The sequence below is a fragment of the Lepus europaeus genome, chromosome 19, assembly GCF_033115175.1.
Source record: "Lepus europaeus isolate LE1 chromosome 19, mLepTim1.pri, whole genome shotgun sequence".
Taxonomy (NCBI): domain Eukaryota; kingdom Metazoa; phylum Chordata; class Mammalia; order Lagomorpha; family Leporidae; genus Lepus; species Lepus europaeus.
The window spans coordinates 43,044,796-43,061,741 of record NC_084845.1 but is presented as its reverse complement, the minus strand read 5'-3'; the positions used below and the strand labels follow the sequence as shown (position 1 = coordinate 43,061,741).

The window sequence follows — 16,946 nt, the reverse complement described above, 5'->3', positions numbered from 1 at the left end:
GCTCAGGGAGTCTAAGAGTAATTTGGCTGAGCACGGTGGGGCACTGAGTGGTCCTAGACTTTGTCAAGCTTGTTCTGGGGGTCCCTAAGCAAAAGGCACCTGCTCCCCTATGGGTGTCTTTGGGAAGCTTGTGGGGCAGGAAGATTAGGCTCCTGCAAGGGAGGCAGCCTTCCGCAGGAACTTGTTGGACCAGTTTGTGGCTTCTGTAACTTGAGAGTTTGCTCCGGACTCTTAGGATAAAAGAGGGTAAACCATGATTGAGCCTGGCTTTGATTCTCCACAGATGTCCCTGGAGATCTTTGCAAGGAGAGCTTTTCTGGCATCTCATGAGCAGCCCGTGGAGCTGTGGGGGTGAGGATGTGGAGGCGAGGCCTCAGGCTCGGGGGCAGCACCTGCAAAGCCCCTCAAAGGGACACAGAGAACTCCCAGGGCCTTCCAGGCTGGGGCTCTGTGCTCTGGTCCTGACCTCTCTGGCTACCTCTATGGCATGCGGTGAGTCGTGAAATGCAAACATCAGGGGGCATGTTTGGAAATCTTTGTCCTGGGCCAAGGTGAGCGAGGACCTGACAGGTCCTGATCCTCCGCCGATATGAGTGCCCTCTGGACTTGGGGCCACCGAGCCAGACAGCCTGGTCGTTCTGCCCAGACACCAGGAAGGAAGAGAGTGCAGGTTGTTTTCCCCCTGACCATTGGTCTACATCATAGCTGAACTGTGCTAAGTGACTCAGCAGAATAGGAAAAGTCTAGAGTCTTGGATAAAGGTTTAAAATGACTTAGAATGTCACGTGTGGGTAGAAAATTTGAGAAACAGTCCAACAGAGTCATTGGAAGACAATCTGCTACTTGCAGACCCCAGTGGGGGGGGGGGTGGTCTCACCATGGAGGGAAGAGGAAGACCAGGCAAGGTCAGGAGGAAGGTGGGGCGCATTGGCGAGAGCTTATGCCAGGGTTTCTGCTGGAAGGAAGAAGCAGGGAGGACAAGCAGGCTAAGACTGGCCGGTGGCAGTCATTTCTGGAGATTTGGGCACAGGGTCTGCCCTGGCGGTGCAGTGCCTGGCTCTGGGGTGATCGGGCAGGGAATGGTGGCCTGAGTGTGAGAGCCTGGTGGGGAGGGAGTGCTGGTTCCGTTGGATCCTGGGCAACACAGTTCCACTAGGGTCGGCAAGGTCAAAGCATCAAACATACAATGGTTAATACAGGGGAACAGCATGGGTCCTTGGAATACACTGGTGCCCTCCTATAGTCAGAGAAGCTGAGACTTGCAGAGGGACATGAACCTGCCCGACGCCTCCCAGAGCATCAGTCCCTGGTCTATCTCAGGTTCCTGAATCCAGAGCCAGCATTCCAGCCCTCACTGCCCTGACAGCTCAGGCCCTCATTTGATTTTGGATCTTTTATCTTCTTTTAGGTGGTGAGCCACTGTGAGAGGCCTGGGGCGTGGCCTAAGGTCACAACAAGAAGGGACACAAATTTGGAGTGGAGCCTTCCTTTACTGCCAGTTATCCCCAGGCAATGCCTTCTTGTCCCCATCTTTACAAAGTCTGCTGCCATGTCCTCAGTTTCCTCATCTGTAAAATGGGCTTGCTAATGCTTAGCTGGCAAGGCTTTTTCAAGCAGTATTTAATGGACAGGAGTGGACATTGGGCACATGGTGTCTGTTCGGCAGGTGCACGTTCCCGTTGTTCCTATTGTTGCCTCCCACAGCGTCTGCCCACTTTTTCACTCTGGGCTGTCTGGCGCCTGCTGAAGGTGATCACTGGGCTCCTACGTGTGAGGCCCAGTGGTTTCAGCTCAGACGCCACCCCCCGACCCTGCCACCCCGCTTTGGTGCACTCAGCCCTCTACCCATCCCCCTCCCTCCTTGCTGGGCTTCCAGGGTGCGGCGACGTCCTCCTCCTCCCTCCGATGGATTTTCTAGCCTCACCGTCGCTGTCCTTGAGTTTCCTCTTTCTCAGCTCTCACACTGGCATCCTCCATGGGGTCACACACCAGGTTCAACACGCCTGCTCAAGTGCGCATACAGCATATGGCTCAGAACCAGCGTCCTAATGGGTCGATGTTTCCAGAAGCTTCTGTTCCTTGCCAACAGCTCTTCCTGGCATTGACCCGAGGGTGGATCCTTCGTATGCTCAATTCTAGGTTGCTCCTTAAAGCAGCCCTCATCCTTCTGTCGCACAAGGAGGAACTCGGGCCTGGAGGATTTAGGTGTCTTCGTCAAGGTCAATGCCTACAATGTGGAAAATCCCAGCTGGAGTCCAGGTCAGACCTCCCTGCTCTGACGTGTCCGCTCTTCCTCTCCATGTCCACCAGGGCACCCGTCTGCACCACCTGTGGTGGACACCGTGCACGGCAAAGTCCTGGGGAAGTTCGTCAGCTTAGAAGGAGTTGCACAGCCCGTGGCCGTCTTCCTGGGAATCCCCTTCGCCAAGCCCCCTCTTGGATCCCTGAGGTTTGCACCACCACAGCCTGCAGAGCCATGGAGCCACGTGAAGAACACCACCTCCTACCCTCCCATGTAAGCTGTGCACGGGGCTGGCGCCGGCATCTCTCAGGGGAGATGCTGTAGGAAGGAGTCAAGGCAACCCTCTGGTTGGCCTACACTGTGTTCTAGGGCCCCCAAGAGCATCCCAGAAACCTCACAGCATGCTAGATCCCTCGGTTCAACATACTTTTATGGGGCACCTAATGTGCTAGACATGTTTAGGTTCTTGGGATCCACTGGTGAACAGATCAAAGCTCCCTCCCTTCCTGGAGCCTGCATTCCAGCAGGGGGAGACAGATACCAGGCAATGCACAAACGGAATGAATCCTGTAATGACTGTGATGAGTGTGGGAATAAAAGCTGGGACCAGCTGAGGGCGCTGAGAAGTCATGCTCCTACTTTTCTCCTCTCTCCACCTCTGCATGATTGTGCCTTGGGATGAGTGAAGGGGCCGGGGCTTGATTTGATGAGTTCTCACTGCCGGGTGTGTCCAGCTACCCGGACACAGCAGAGCAATGGCTGGTGTGCCACAGTCACCCTTATCTCCTGGGGATGAAAGCTCAAAGCTCCCCCCCCCCCCCCACACACACACCCAGGACGCTGACACTCCATGCATCCATCCCAGTTTCACTCATCTCCTTGGCAAGGCCTTCCTGACCAGGATTCTTCCAATTGCCTTCTTTCTTTCATTTCTTTAAAATATAATGTCTACTGTTGCTACCTCCTGATTGAGAATATAATACATACTCATTACCAAAATGTAGGACATGCAGAGGAAAAAGGTAGGGAAATTAAGACCATGTGCAATGCCATGACTCAGAGAGAATTGTTTTTAATGTTTTACATCATGTTTCTCAGTATTTTTCTTGGCTGTTAATATTTTATGTAATTTTTAAAAGGTTTATTTATTTATTAGAAAGGTAGAGAGAGAGAGAGAGAGAGAGAGAGGTCTTCTACTTACTCGTTCACTCCCTAAATGACTGCAACAGCCAGGGCTGGGCCAGGCCAAGGCCAGGAGCCTGGAACTGTATCCGGACGTGGTATGTGGGTGTCAGGGGCCCAACTATGTGGGCCATCTTCCACTGCTTTCCCAGGCCCGCTATCAAGGAGCTAGATTGGAGGTGGAGTATCTGGGACTGGAGCCAGTGCTCACATGGGATGCCAGCATCACAGGTGGTGACTTAGCCTGCTTCACAATAACACCAGCCACAGTTGTTGATATTTTAGGACATTTTTTTTCAGTCTCTACCTGTTTAATATTTTTTCTCTTTAAAATGGAATAATATATACAGATATATATATTTATATATAATATTTACAGATAGTATAACGTAGGCTATATCTAATTGAGGTTTTTCTAAATATTTTATTTTATTTATTTGAAAAATATAGTTACAGAGAGATGAGGAGAGACAGAGAGAGCAAAAGTGAGGAGATATATATATATATATACATTTATACACACACACACACACATATATATATATATTTTTTTTCCATCTGCTGGTTCACTCCCCAATGGCTGCAATGAAGCCAGGCACCCGGACCCTCTTCTGGGTCTTCCCCGTGGGTTCAGGGGCCTAAGCACTTGGACCACCTCCCACTGCTTTTCCAGGCACATTAGCAGAGAGCTGGATCAGAAGCAGAGCAGCTGGGACTCGAACCAGCACCCTTACAGGATGCCAGCATTGCAGGCAGCAGCTTAACTTGATGCGCCACAGCAACAACCCCAAGTCGTTTCCTCCTCCCTCTTTCAAGATTTATTTATTCCAGAGAAGCAGAGGGAGAGGAAAGGAGAAGAGAGAGAGAGAGAGAAAGAGAGAAAAGAGAGAGAGATCTCTATCCGCTGATTCACTCCTCAAATGGCTGCACTAGCCAGGGCTATGTAAGGCCAAAGTCAGGAGCCAGGATCTTCATCTGGGCCTCCCTCCTGGATGGCAGGAACACGAGTACCTGAGCTGTCCTCCACTGCTTTCCCAGTGTAGCAGGGAGCTGGACTGGAAGCTGAGCGATTGGGACCCAAACAGGGCTGCTGGCATTGCAAGGGGTTGCTTAACCAGCTGCACCACACACCAGCTCCACTGTCTTACTTTTTAATCCATTCTGTCACCTTGTGTCATTCAATTGGATAATTTACCTTGATTTCAAGGTAATTATTAATAGTCAAAGACTTACTCCTGCTATTTTGTTACATGTTTTCTATTTATCATGCATTTTTTTCTTGCTTGGTAGTTGTATGCTTTTCTCTATAGTATGTTTTTATTTCTTCCTTTTACTTCTAGTGTATATATTATGACCTTTTGCTTGGTTGTTAGTTTGAGGTTTACAATAAACATTATAATTACAATAAGTTATTTTAGAGAGTTTACAACTGAACTTCAGGAAGTAATGAAATGAACAAAACTACTATTTAACTCCAATTCTCCCTACATTTTTAATTTTTTATTTCATTTTTTCATCTTTTTATATTACCTTTCATTAAAAAATTAATGCGGTTATTTTTGTCTTAAATATTTTTATATGGCTGGGCCAAGTTGAAGCCAGGAGCCAGGAACTCCACTGGGTCTCCCATGTGGGTGACAGGGACCCAAGTACTTGGATCATCTTCTGCTGTGTTCCCTGGCAAATTAGCAAGCGGCATGATCATAAGTGGAGCAGTCAGGACTCAAACCTGTTCTCACGTGGGATGCCAGCATCACAGGCGGCAGCTTAACCCGCTGTGCCACAATGCTGACCCCTCTATGTTCATCTTTATGCTAAAGATATAAGTGGTTTTCATAGCATGATTACAGTATCAGAGTGTTAGAGTAATTGTAGTTTCTATATTTTTACGGGCTCGTTTTATACCTTCAGATGTGTCCTTGTGACACTTCAGTGTTTGTTTTTTCAAGCTTGTAGCGTTTCTTGCAGGGCAGGTCTGGTGAGACAAACCTTTCAGCTTTTGTTTTTCTGGGGCGTCTCTCTCCATTTCTGAAGGACAGCCTTGCTGTGCAGAGAGAGTTTTCCTTCAGTGTCTGGGTCTATCGTCTCGCTCCTGCTGGCTGCAAGCCTTCTGCCAAGTCATATGAGAACTTCCTGATGTGTTATTTGCTTTTTTGTTCTTGCTATTTTTAGGTCCTCTCTTTGTTTTCTATAGCTGAAGCTTTGATTATATATCTTGGGGTAGTCTTGGTGGATTCAATCTGATGGGTCACCTTTCACCTCTTTGTACCTAGATATTTGCATCTTTCTCCAGGTTCTGAACATTCTCTGTTGCTACTTTGAATATACCTTCAACTTCCCTGTCTTTTTCAACTGCGTCTTGAACTTCAGCAGCCCAGATATTTTCTCTGTAGTTGTTGTTCAACAGATCCTATGCATTTTCCTCATTCCTTTTTTTTGTCTACTGCTCTGTGTGTTTTAAAATAGCTTGTCTTTGAATTCACTGATTCTTTTATTTGGTCAACTTGGCTGTTAATGCTCCGGATTGCATGTTTTATTCATTGTATTTTTTAGTGTGTAGATTTCCGTTTTTTAATATTTTAATCAATCAAATTTCTGTAATGAATTTTGAATTTTTTTTTTTTTTTTTTTTTTTTTTTTTTTTGCTTTTCATGAAGTTCATTGAGCTTTCTCAAAGAGCTGGTTTGAACTGTTGCCTGGCTGATCATTCATCTCCATCACTTTGCTGTCAGTCTCCAGCATCTTATTCTGTCTGTTTCCTGAGGGCCGGTGTCCCTGAACGTTCCCGATGCTGTGGGTGTGCTGATGTCTGCATGCCGAGAGACTAGCTTGTCTCAGAGTTCCTAATCTGGTTTGTGCTGGTCCTTCATCAGTGGCGTTTCAGGAGATCTTCAGTGTGTCACATGACACGTCACAACTCACATGAGCCCACGACCACTGCAGTCATCTCGGCACTGCAGAGTCTCTAACCCCAGGTCTCCCAAAAGCCTCACAAGGTCTTTAAGGTTGACATAGCTCTCCAGCCCAGATGGACCTTGGGAAAACTCAGGAACCTGGGCCATGCAGGAAAGCTTGTCAGAGACTTGAGTCCAGATTCAGCTCACTGGCCAGGTGGGTGTGTCCCCAGCAGTTCTGCACCATGGAGGACTGCTTCCTAAATACAGAGAGTATCTGGAGCTGACACTGGGTTCTGCCAGGAGATAGGTGCTGGTGAAGCCATCGTGTTGGTTCAGACAGGTACATGTTCCCCTGTGATATTTCCTTGATCACAGAAGGAAGGGCCAGACCTAACGCTGTGTTCTTTCAGAATCTGTTGTGGGACAGAGGCTGGTGAGCCCATCGCATCGTCTCAAATAGGCATGTATTCTCCCAAGAGGAGAGCGTTCCCAGACTGCAGTAAGTGGGGCCCATACTCAGCCTGGGTAGCCTTGGATCTGCTGCGAGCTGAAGGCTGCTGAATCCTTCATGGAGGCTTAGACTTCTAGGCCACAGGATGTAGATGAGGCTCTGGGTCCTTGTGTACGCAGTCCACAGATGAGACCTTAGCTAAGGGGAACTGGAGTTGAGCCATGAGTCAAAGGCCCTCTGTAAAGGCCTTTGTTGGTGGGCTGTTAAGCCCCTCTGGTGAAGCACTGGTGTGCACGATTCCTCCTAGACTCGTTGGCAAGGGTCTTGTTGCATCTCAGGCCAAACAGAGCTGCAATAACCAAGACCTGGGGAGAAGAGGGCCATTTCTGGGCTTGACCGTGGGAGCACAGTCAGCAGGTCTCCCAGCTAAGTGTGAATCTGCACTCTTGAAATGACCCTCCCGGGTCTTGGGTTCTGTCAGGTGTTCGAGAAATCCCCTCAGTAAGATCTGGCCTGAATGTAGGAAAGGCGCTCGTCTAAGGTCACCCAGTGAATTGGTGGCAGAGATGGGACTGGAATGAATCTCTCCTGAGGTTGTTGCATGGAGATGTCACCCCTGACCTGCTGCTGCAGGCTGTATGTGTCTGCCACCTGGGTGACCCTCACGGTTGCTAGAAGTCTAGCGTGGACTACAACTCTTACAGCTAGGGGGGAACCACGGGCAGCCTGCAGTCCACTGTGAGGAGCTGAGAGGAGAGCAGGGCCCCATCCTGAAGGCGCAGGAAGTGCATCTCCCAGGGAAGCTCAGTGTACGGGCATCCTCCTCTGCTTGGTCCAGAACATCCATGATGTCCTCGAAAGAACGGTGCCAAGGCCTTCTCGTGGTGCAGGGTCTTTGGAGGCCTGTGTGACTTGCAAAACCCCACCTGAACCACCCCAGGTAACCTTCTACTCATCCCCTTATCTCAAGTCAGGTGATAGCAACTCCATTACAGCCTTCCACCTCCCAGTCCAGGCCTAGCCTCACCCGAGAAGTCACCCTGCTCAGGTCTGGTTGTACCTCAGGGATTCTTTTTCTCCCTCAACAGGTGCTCCCAAATCACAGGGTCCGGGCCAGTGCTCTCAGAAGTCTTTGCTAACAGACTGGAGAACATTTCTCTCGTGTATTCGGAAGACTGTCTTTACCTGAATATCTACACTCCTGCGGACTTGACAAAGAAAACCAGGCTGCCGGTAAGCACAGGATCCCAGGTCCAGTGTGTGAAGTTCAGGTCTCAGGCTTCTTTCTACTGAAGACCAGAATGGGAAGAAGGAGATTTGAGGTTGGGGGCATCACAGGCCAAGGGTCTCAGGATTTCTTCCAGCCACAGGGAACACAAATTTCCCATAGTTAAGTTTGCCTTAGTGACACAGGGTGAGTGCTGGTTCATGCCCTGGCTGCTCCACTTCTGATCCAGCTCCCTGCTAATGTGCCTGGGAAAGCAAGGGAAGATGGCCTAAATGGTTGGGCCCCTGCACCTACGAGGGAGACTGGGATAAAGCTCCTGGCTCCTGGCTTCAGCCTGGCCCAACCCTGGCTGTTGTGGTCATTTGGGGAATGAACCAGCAGATGGAAGACCTCTCTGAATCTCCCTCTCTCTCTAGATAATTCTGACTTTCAAATAAATAAAGCTTTTTTAAAAAAAGAACCTGTTTACCAATTTAATTTCCTTTGGGTAAATTCCAAGGAGTGGGATGGCTGGGTTGTATGATAGGGTTATATTCAGGTTTCTGAGGAATCTCCAGACTGACTTCCGTAGTGGCTTAACCAGTTTGCATTCCCACCAACAGTGGGTTAGTGTCACTTTTTCCCCACATCCTCTCCAGCATCTGTTGTTGGTAGATTTCTGAATGTGAGCCATTCTCACCGGGGTGAGGTGAAACCTCATGTGGTTGTGATTTGCATTTCTCTGATTGCTAGTGATCTTGAACATTTTTTCATGTGTCTGTTGGCCATTTGGATTTCCTCTTTGGAAAAATGTCTATTGAGGTCCTTGGCCCATCTCTTAAGTGGGTTGTTTGTTTTGATGTTGTGAAGTTTCTTGATCTCTTTGTATATTCTGGTTATCAACCCTTTATTTGTTGCGTAGTTTGCAAATATTTTTTCCCATTCTGTTGGTTGCCTCTTCGCTTTCCTGACTGTTTCTTTTGCAGTACAGAAACTTCTCGATTTGATGCAATCCCAAATGTTAATTTTGGCTTTGACTGCTTGTGCTTTTGGTGTCTTTTCCAAGAAATCTTTGCCCGTACCTATATCTTGCAGGGTTTCTCCAATGTTCTCTAATAATTTGATGGTGTCGGGTGTGAGTGGGAGGGAAATTATGGAGTGAAAAGCCATTGTAATCCATAAACTGTACTTTGGAAATTTATATTTACTAAATAAAAATTAAAAAAAAGAACCTGACATCCAGGGTAGCTCAGACATGGTTTCCAACAAAGTCAAAGCCAAAAGGAATCAGAGCCAACATTTCAACTCTTTATTTACAGAGAGAGAAACTGAGGCCCAAGCAGGGGAGGGGAGCTCACACAGTGGGGTTGCAAAACTAGAAAGTCACTCTTCTGATCTTCAAACCAGGGCTCTCTAACACAGACTGGGGAAGACAGCGTGTGTTGGCTTTCCCCCGCACCCCAAGATCCATCTGTGACAATGCCACTCTCCAGCGACAGAGGTGTGGGGAGCAGAGCTAGGAGGGCTTTCCTTTCTTTGCCCTCAGTCAACCATCTGGGATTGCTCTGGGCTCCTTTCCCTCTGTAAGTGTCTTTGGCACAAGCTGATGGGCCAATGAGTCAGCATCACCTAAATCAACAAAGGGACAGAGATAGGGCAGGGTGCCTGTTGCCAGTGGAGAGAGTGGGAGATTAGGTCTGCTGGAAGCGGGCAGCTGTCAGCACCCAGCCACTCTCCCAGGAATGCCCCTGGCTTGCTGCCCAGAGCGAGCTACAAGCTGTTCCTGCACGTGCTTTCTAAGGTCCTATAAGGAAGGAATAAAAGTTTATACACCGCTTCAATCCTTTATTCTTTTATTGTATAGCTGGTGTCCCCATAGAGGTGGGTGACCGTTCTGGTTGGGGGAGAAGGAGAAGCACAGAACTCTCAACCCACATCCCCTGCCTTTGTGGATCTTGGATGCACAGAGGAGGCAGAGAGGAGGCTTATTAGGGTGAGAAACTCTCAGGGGCCTGTGAGATAATCACTGATGTGCAGAGAAGTTTAATTCACTCCAGAAAAGTTAAATGAGATGAAGTGCAAGGGCTGACCCAGTGTGTGTTGAGCTAGATGGATGGTCCAGCAAGGAGGATGTTAGAAGCGTAGGGCAGAACCTGACATCCCGGACTTTTTCTATTCCCATCATGACACTGACAGCCTCGAGAGCCTTGGGAGGAGGTGGCATTTAGGGCTGGAGATAAAGGCAGAGGTCGCCAAGGTGCTCTGAGTGATGTGATGCCCTTGGCCCCAGCTGGGGGAGCTGCAGAGGAGGGAGACTGCGTGTTCAAACTTTGCTGGACTCTGGTGGACGTTGGGTAACAACCACCCTGAGTCAAAGCCAAGAGGTGGGTCATCAAACCGGTAACCTCTTAAGCTCTGTTTCCTGTAACCTGTGTGTCTTCTTCCTCCCCGACCAGGTGATGGTGTGGATCCATGGAGGTGGGGCATCCATCTATGATGGCCTGGCCCTCTCTGCCCATGAGAATGTGGTGGTGGTAACCATTCAATATCGCTTGGGCATCTGGGGATTCCTCAGGTAAGATACTGGACTATTCTCATGTGTAGTGGTCCCACAGTGAGGGTGCTAGGACCCAGCTCAGGTCGTGTTAGCCCTCCACAAGACCCTTCTTAAGTTCCTTGTTGAGGCATCCAAGTCCCTTCATAACTGGGCTCCACCCACCTTCTCATTGTGCACAAACACTGCTTCAGTTGCTTCTGAGTTTTAAATCTATTTTTACTATTGCATGGAATGCTTAATCTACCCAACCCACTTCTATTCACCCTGCAAAGCCCACCACATGTTACCTCCTTGGAAACACTCATCTCTTTATCTATACGACCTCAGCATGTTGCATTCCTCTTTGATGATGGTTAGCAAGCAACATAGCAGTTAGGCATTCACACACTCCTCAAGGCAGGGAAAGGAAGGGGTAGACTCACAGAAGGAGCTTAGCAAACGCTTGTGTACAAAGTAATGACTGGGTGCAGGTGGGAAGTTATCTCCATGGAGGTTCCACATCCCTTTCATCTACAGCCCACGGTCTGCTCCTTGAGAATGTTAAAACTGCTCTGAGATCTCCGTCCAGCTCATTCCTCCCTGTCTCTTCTCTACCCAAGCCAGGCAGGTTCTCAGCTGTCCATGCCATCAGCCTCATCTTGTTCAGGTCACCAGTGACCTTCACCAGCCCTTGGCCCAACCTTATGCCTTCTTGGCACAGACACAGATGACCACTCAGGTCTCTGAAACACTTCCTCTTCTGGTTCTTTGGCTACAGTTACCGCTTTGCTGGCCCCTCCTTCTCTACCCCCATCTTCGGGGCTCTGGGTGTCCCCCATCCCTCTCCACAAATCCCTGTGTGATCTCATTGGTGCAGAGCTCTCTGTTTATAACCTCCACGCCCCCCTTGAAACTCAGGTGCCCATCATGAGCTACCTCCTCCCCCTCCACAGAAGTCCAAAGGGAACTTCCCACATCACCTAAACAGGCTAGACCTCGGCTCCCAAAAGCCCCTCCTCCAACAAAGACACCCCTCCCTTTCTCCAGGTTCTGCTGCGTGACAGCTGGCAGCTCCATCCTCCACGTGCACAGGATAAAGGGCTGTGGGCAGCCTGGGCTGTTCTTTTGTTCTCACCCCCACAGCAAATTGACAGGCAAACCCTCTTGGCCCCACCTTCAAAACAGAATCAGGGCCGGCACCGTGGCTTAACAGGCTAATCCTCCGCCTTGCGGCGCCGGTACACCAGGTTCTAGTCCCGGTTGGGGCGCCGGATTCTATCCCGGTTGCCCCTCTTCCAGGCCAGCTCTCTGCTATGGCCCGGGAAGGCAGTGGAGGATGGCCCAAGTGCTTGGGCCCTGCACCCACATGGGAGACCAGGAGAAGCACCTGGCTCCTGGCTTCAGATCAGTGCGATGCACCGGCCGCAGCGGCCATTGGAGGGTGAACCAATGGCAAAAAGGAAGACCTTTCTCTCTGTCCCTCTCTCTCACTATCCACTCTGCCTGGTAAAAACAAACAAACAAACAAACAAACAAAAAAACCCAGAATCAGAGGCCGGTGCTGTGGCTCACTAGGCTAATCCTCCACCTGCGGTGCTGGCACCCTGGGTTCTAGTCCCAGTTGGGGAGCTGGATTCTGTCCCAGTTGCTCCTCTTCCAGTCCAGCTCTCTGCTGTGACCCGGGAAGGCAGTGGAGGATGGCCCAAGTGTTTGGGCCCTGCACCCGCATGGGAGACCAGGAGGAAGCACCTGGCTCCTGGCTTCAGATCGGCACAGCGCACCAGCCGCAGCAGTCATTTGGGGGGTGAACCAACGGAAGGAAGACCTTTCTCTCTGTCTCTCTCTCTCTCACTGTCTAACTCTGCTTGTCAAAAAAAACCAAAAAATCAGAATCCAACCTCTTCATCTCTTTTTTTCCCAGCCATATCCAAAGCCCTTGATCTTGTGACTGGTTTTTTGTTATAACCACTTATTTTTAAACTCTTGCTAAATTTATACTCTGGCCGATCTACACAAAGTCCAGAGGGGTCCTGAAGACATGGAATGAGTCATGTCACATCTCTGCAGTGGTCTCCCATGTCACCTGCAGTGGCACCAAAGTCCTTCCCAAGACACACAGCCCCCTCCAGCTGCATCTTTTGTGTTCACACATCTGTTCACTGGGCCCCAGGACCTTTGCAATTACTGTTTCATCTTCCCGAATTCCCTTCTTTGGAATTTGCAAGATGCCTGTCCTCATTGTACTCAGGTCTTACTGAAACACGGCTGTCTCTAGGTATCTGCCCTCATCTTGGGATCTGAACTAACACCCTACCCCCCATCCCTGCCTTTTCCTCAGCCTGGTTTGTTTTCTGGTGAAGAAGTTTCACGACCTGTCATTATATTCTGGATTTATCCATTGTTCTGTGGCCTGTAGTGTGAGCTCAGTGTATTGGGAGGTCTTTCCCATTTTATTCTTAGACGAGTTCTAGCTCTGAGAACTCTGTTGGGCACATAGAAGATGTTCAATGTACAGTATCCAGGTGAATGAATGTGGAGCCCTGCACAGAGGTGCTGTGGGATTGGGAGGTGGGTGAAGACCCCTGTGTCAGGGATGCTAGAGCCCAGCCTTATTCTTAAGGCTTCCCTACAGCTCACTAAGTAGTTCATTTTCCATTGCTGCAACAAAATACCTCAGGTTGGATAACTTCTAAAGCAAAATGGTCTATTTAGCTCACGAGTTTGGAGGCTGCAGTTTCAAACAGCACAGTACTGGCTCTGGTGAGTGCTCCATTGATTACATCACATCACAGCAGGGTGTACCTTGATGGGCACCTGTGTGAGATCACACAGTGAGACAGGAAGCCAGGGCAGGGGTGGCTAACCAGGCTCCCATGAGAACTACTTTAAGCCTTTCTGAGGCCATGCCTCTAATGACCTCCCAGATTGTCCCCACCTCTTAAAGGTCTCACCACCTCTACATGTCACTCTGTTGGGGACCAAGCTTCCCACACATGAATGCTTGTTCTGCAAACTACATTGAAACCACAGCATTCTGCTCTTGGCTCCCAAGGTTAATTGTCCTTCTCACAGTGCAAACTATAGTCATTGCATCCTCAATAGTCCAAAAGCCTTAACTTGTTCCAGCATCACTCAGAAGTCCAAGTCCAAAGTCTTGTCTGAGGCTCAAGACCAACCCTTTCATCTGTGAGACCCTGTAAAATAAAGAAGTTAGATCCTTCCAAGACAAAATTATGGGACAGGAAAGGATAAAAGCTTCTATTCTAAATGGGAGAAATATGAAAGGAGAAATAGACTCATAGCAAGGCCAGAAGTCAGCAGGTATATATTAAGTCTTACAAGCTCTGACTCCAGCCTTTTGTTCATACTGTGGTGGTGGTGGGGAGGGGTGCAGGATCAGCTAAGTCCTTCACTGGTTGCAGCTTAGTGGTTGGTCTCTTGCACTGCCTGTTACTGTCTGAAGCTGTCCCACCAGTGTTGCATGTTGTCAGTGTTTCTACCTCTCTGGGGTCCCAGCTGTGGCAACTTTCTAGTGACTCTCCTAGATATTCTAGTTGGGAATCTTTGCGGTCTATGACATACTTCTGCTTTGCCTCTCAAGGTTTTCTTTGAAATCTTGGTGAAAGCTGCCATAACCCCATAACTCTTACATTTCACCCACCTGCAAAACCAGCAAACCATGCCTGAGCCTCATTGAACTGTGGCTGAAGCAGCTTCAGAAAAACAGAATCCTGAGGTGGTCCCAGGCAGCCAGGCACCATGGGCCCTTTCCTTGACACCAATGAGCACTGACAGGCATCTAGACCTGTGATGGGAGAGGCAACCTGGAAGATTTCTGAGACACTCTTAAGGCTTTTATCAATGGTTCTGGTGATTGTCATTCATGGTAACTTCCACTCTGCTTCCCTTTGCTCTCACTGCAAATCTCACTGCAAGAGGCAAATAATACCCATGCTGCACCCTGAATGATTTGCTGTTCTGCCAAGTGATTGGTCCATCGTTTTAAAATGTAATCTCCAATAAGATCCTAGGGCACAGAGTAGATTCAGCCAAGTTCTTCACAGTGGTGTAATAGGTCACTTTTCCTCCCATTTCCAATTAGATATTCATTTCCATCAGAGCCCAGTTCCCCAAATGTCATCATCTTCTGAACCCATACCAAATCACCTCTCTCCCTCCCTCTACTTCATTCTAGACTTCTTCTAGCCTGCTCCCCCCATCTCTTCCAGGTTCTGTCCTGAGTCACTTGAAAATGCTCTTCTGTGCTTTCACACATAGTTGTAGCAATGATTCCACTCCTTGGTACCAACTTTCTATAATAACTTTTCTCTGTGGCTCTCACAAAATACTTGAGACCAAGTGCTTTATAAAGAGAATGGTTTATTTTTTTCTATTTTCTTATTTGAATGGCACAGTTACAGAGAGGCAGAGAGAGAGAGAGAGAGAGAGAGAGAGAGAGATAAAGATCAGTCTTCCATCCACTGGTACACTCCCCAGATGGCTGCAACAGCCAGAGCTGTGCTAATCCAAATCCAGGAGCCTGGAGCTTCCTCCAAGTCCCTCACATGGGTGCAGAGGCCCAAGGACTTGGGCCATCTTCCACTGCTTTCCCAGGCTATAGCAGAGAGCTGGACAGAAAGCGGAGCAGCCGGGACTTGAACTGGCTCCATATGGGTTGCTGGTACTGCAGGCGGTGGCTTTACCTGCTACACCACAGCGCCAGCCATGAAGAATGTTTCCTTTAGCTCATAGTTCTGGAGCCTGAAATTTCAAACAGCATTGCACTGGCTCTGGTGAGGGTTCCCTTGGCTAAATTACATCATGGCAAATGGCATCATGGCAGGGGATCACAAGATGAGATATAAAGCCAGAGAATGGGTAAGGGACAGTCTTACTCTTCTGAAAGCCCTCCGATGACAACAAGGGTCCTGAAAGAATTATATTGGTTACTTCCAAGGACAGAATACCAACAACTCCCTCACTTGGTTCCACTTATTACAGGTTTTATGATATTCCAATAGATTGTCACATTGAAGACTAAACCTCTAGCACAGGAACCCTTGGGGAAATAAACACATATAAATCATGGCAAGCCCCTATTCCTTATGTGACCTGGTATCTGGCCATGACTACTCTTCCTCCCATTCCCATCCTGTTGTTTTACAGCACAGGAGATGAGCACAGCCGAGGGAACTGGGGTCACTTGGACCAGGTGGCTGCGCTGCGCTGGGTCCAGGACAACATTGCCAACTTTGGAGGGAACCCAGGCTCTGTGACCATCTTTGGAGAGTCAGCAGGAGCTGAAAGTGTCTCTGTTCTTGTAAGTGTTCCTGGCAGCATCCCCTCCCAGGCATGATATGATTACTGATGGAGCCTCCTCAAGACCAGCAAGTCCATCCAAAGCTATCTTTGCTTACAAGATCTATATTCAAGGCACACCATGCTCACTACACAGCATCAGATGGTGAGGAGCTAAGCACCAAACTCTCCTTGGCCAACCAAAAGCCCAGCACTCCCTTTCAGGCACTGGAGTCATGAGTCTCCACTTGAAGGCTGCAACAGTGATGTCCCTCCACATCTAACTTGGTCGAGTCTTCTCTCTCATTCCTAATCATTTCAACATTGAGACTCACCTCACATCTGTTGGGAAGAAGAGTGGGCATAAATTATGAAAAACATGGGTCCAGGACAAGTGGTGGGCAGAAGATTATTGTTGGGCTGGAAGTCAGATCTATATGTTAAGGGGACTCAGCCACAAAGAGCAGGCAGCAGGCTTCCTCTGTAGTGGGCTGATGGCTTGTACACACCCAAGAGAGAACATAGCCAGCTCTGGGACTGGAGTATGAAGTGATCTGGAAGGGGAGAAGCAGATAAGAGAGATGGAATACAGGGCAGAGGGAAATGACACAGGCCAGGCAGGACACAGACACAGCCAGGGTGCATGTGATACCTTGCTGGTGGGGCAAATGAGGCTGGGGAGATGCTGAGGGAAACAAGAAGGTGCTGGGAGCTGCAGGAGCCCCTCTAAATGTCTCATATTCAAGATTGGGGCCAGTTCTGTTACTGCGATTTTTCAAACATGTGTTGGTTTCAGAGTTGCATACTCAGAGGGAAATATTTTTATATTTTTAGGGTGTAGGGAAAGAGACAACATGAGTAAACCCAAAGAAGAAAAAAGTCACCTACAATCCTACTACCCAAAGAGAATCCATGTGAATATTTGATATGCATTTTCCTAGTCCTTCTTCCATGACTATTTGCTATCTGTCTTCAATCAGGTATCTTTTTATCTGTCATCTGTCTGTCCATTATCTGTCTTTACTGATTTTGCGCGTTAGCATATATCAGTTTCCCCCTCCCTCTACCATCCATCTTCTTTATATAATATCTTCCCTCAATACTACACTATAACATAAATACTGCACAAACAT

General features: G+C 48.7%; 1 pseudogene; it reads left to right on the top strand.

Annotated features, from left to right (window-relative positions):
- Positions 1-253: 253 nt before the first annotated feature.
- The window catches only part of LOC133747707 (liver carboxylesterase 1-like), a 34,521-nt pseudogene continuing 17,828 nt past the window's right edge, over positions 254-16,946 (top strand).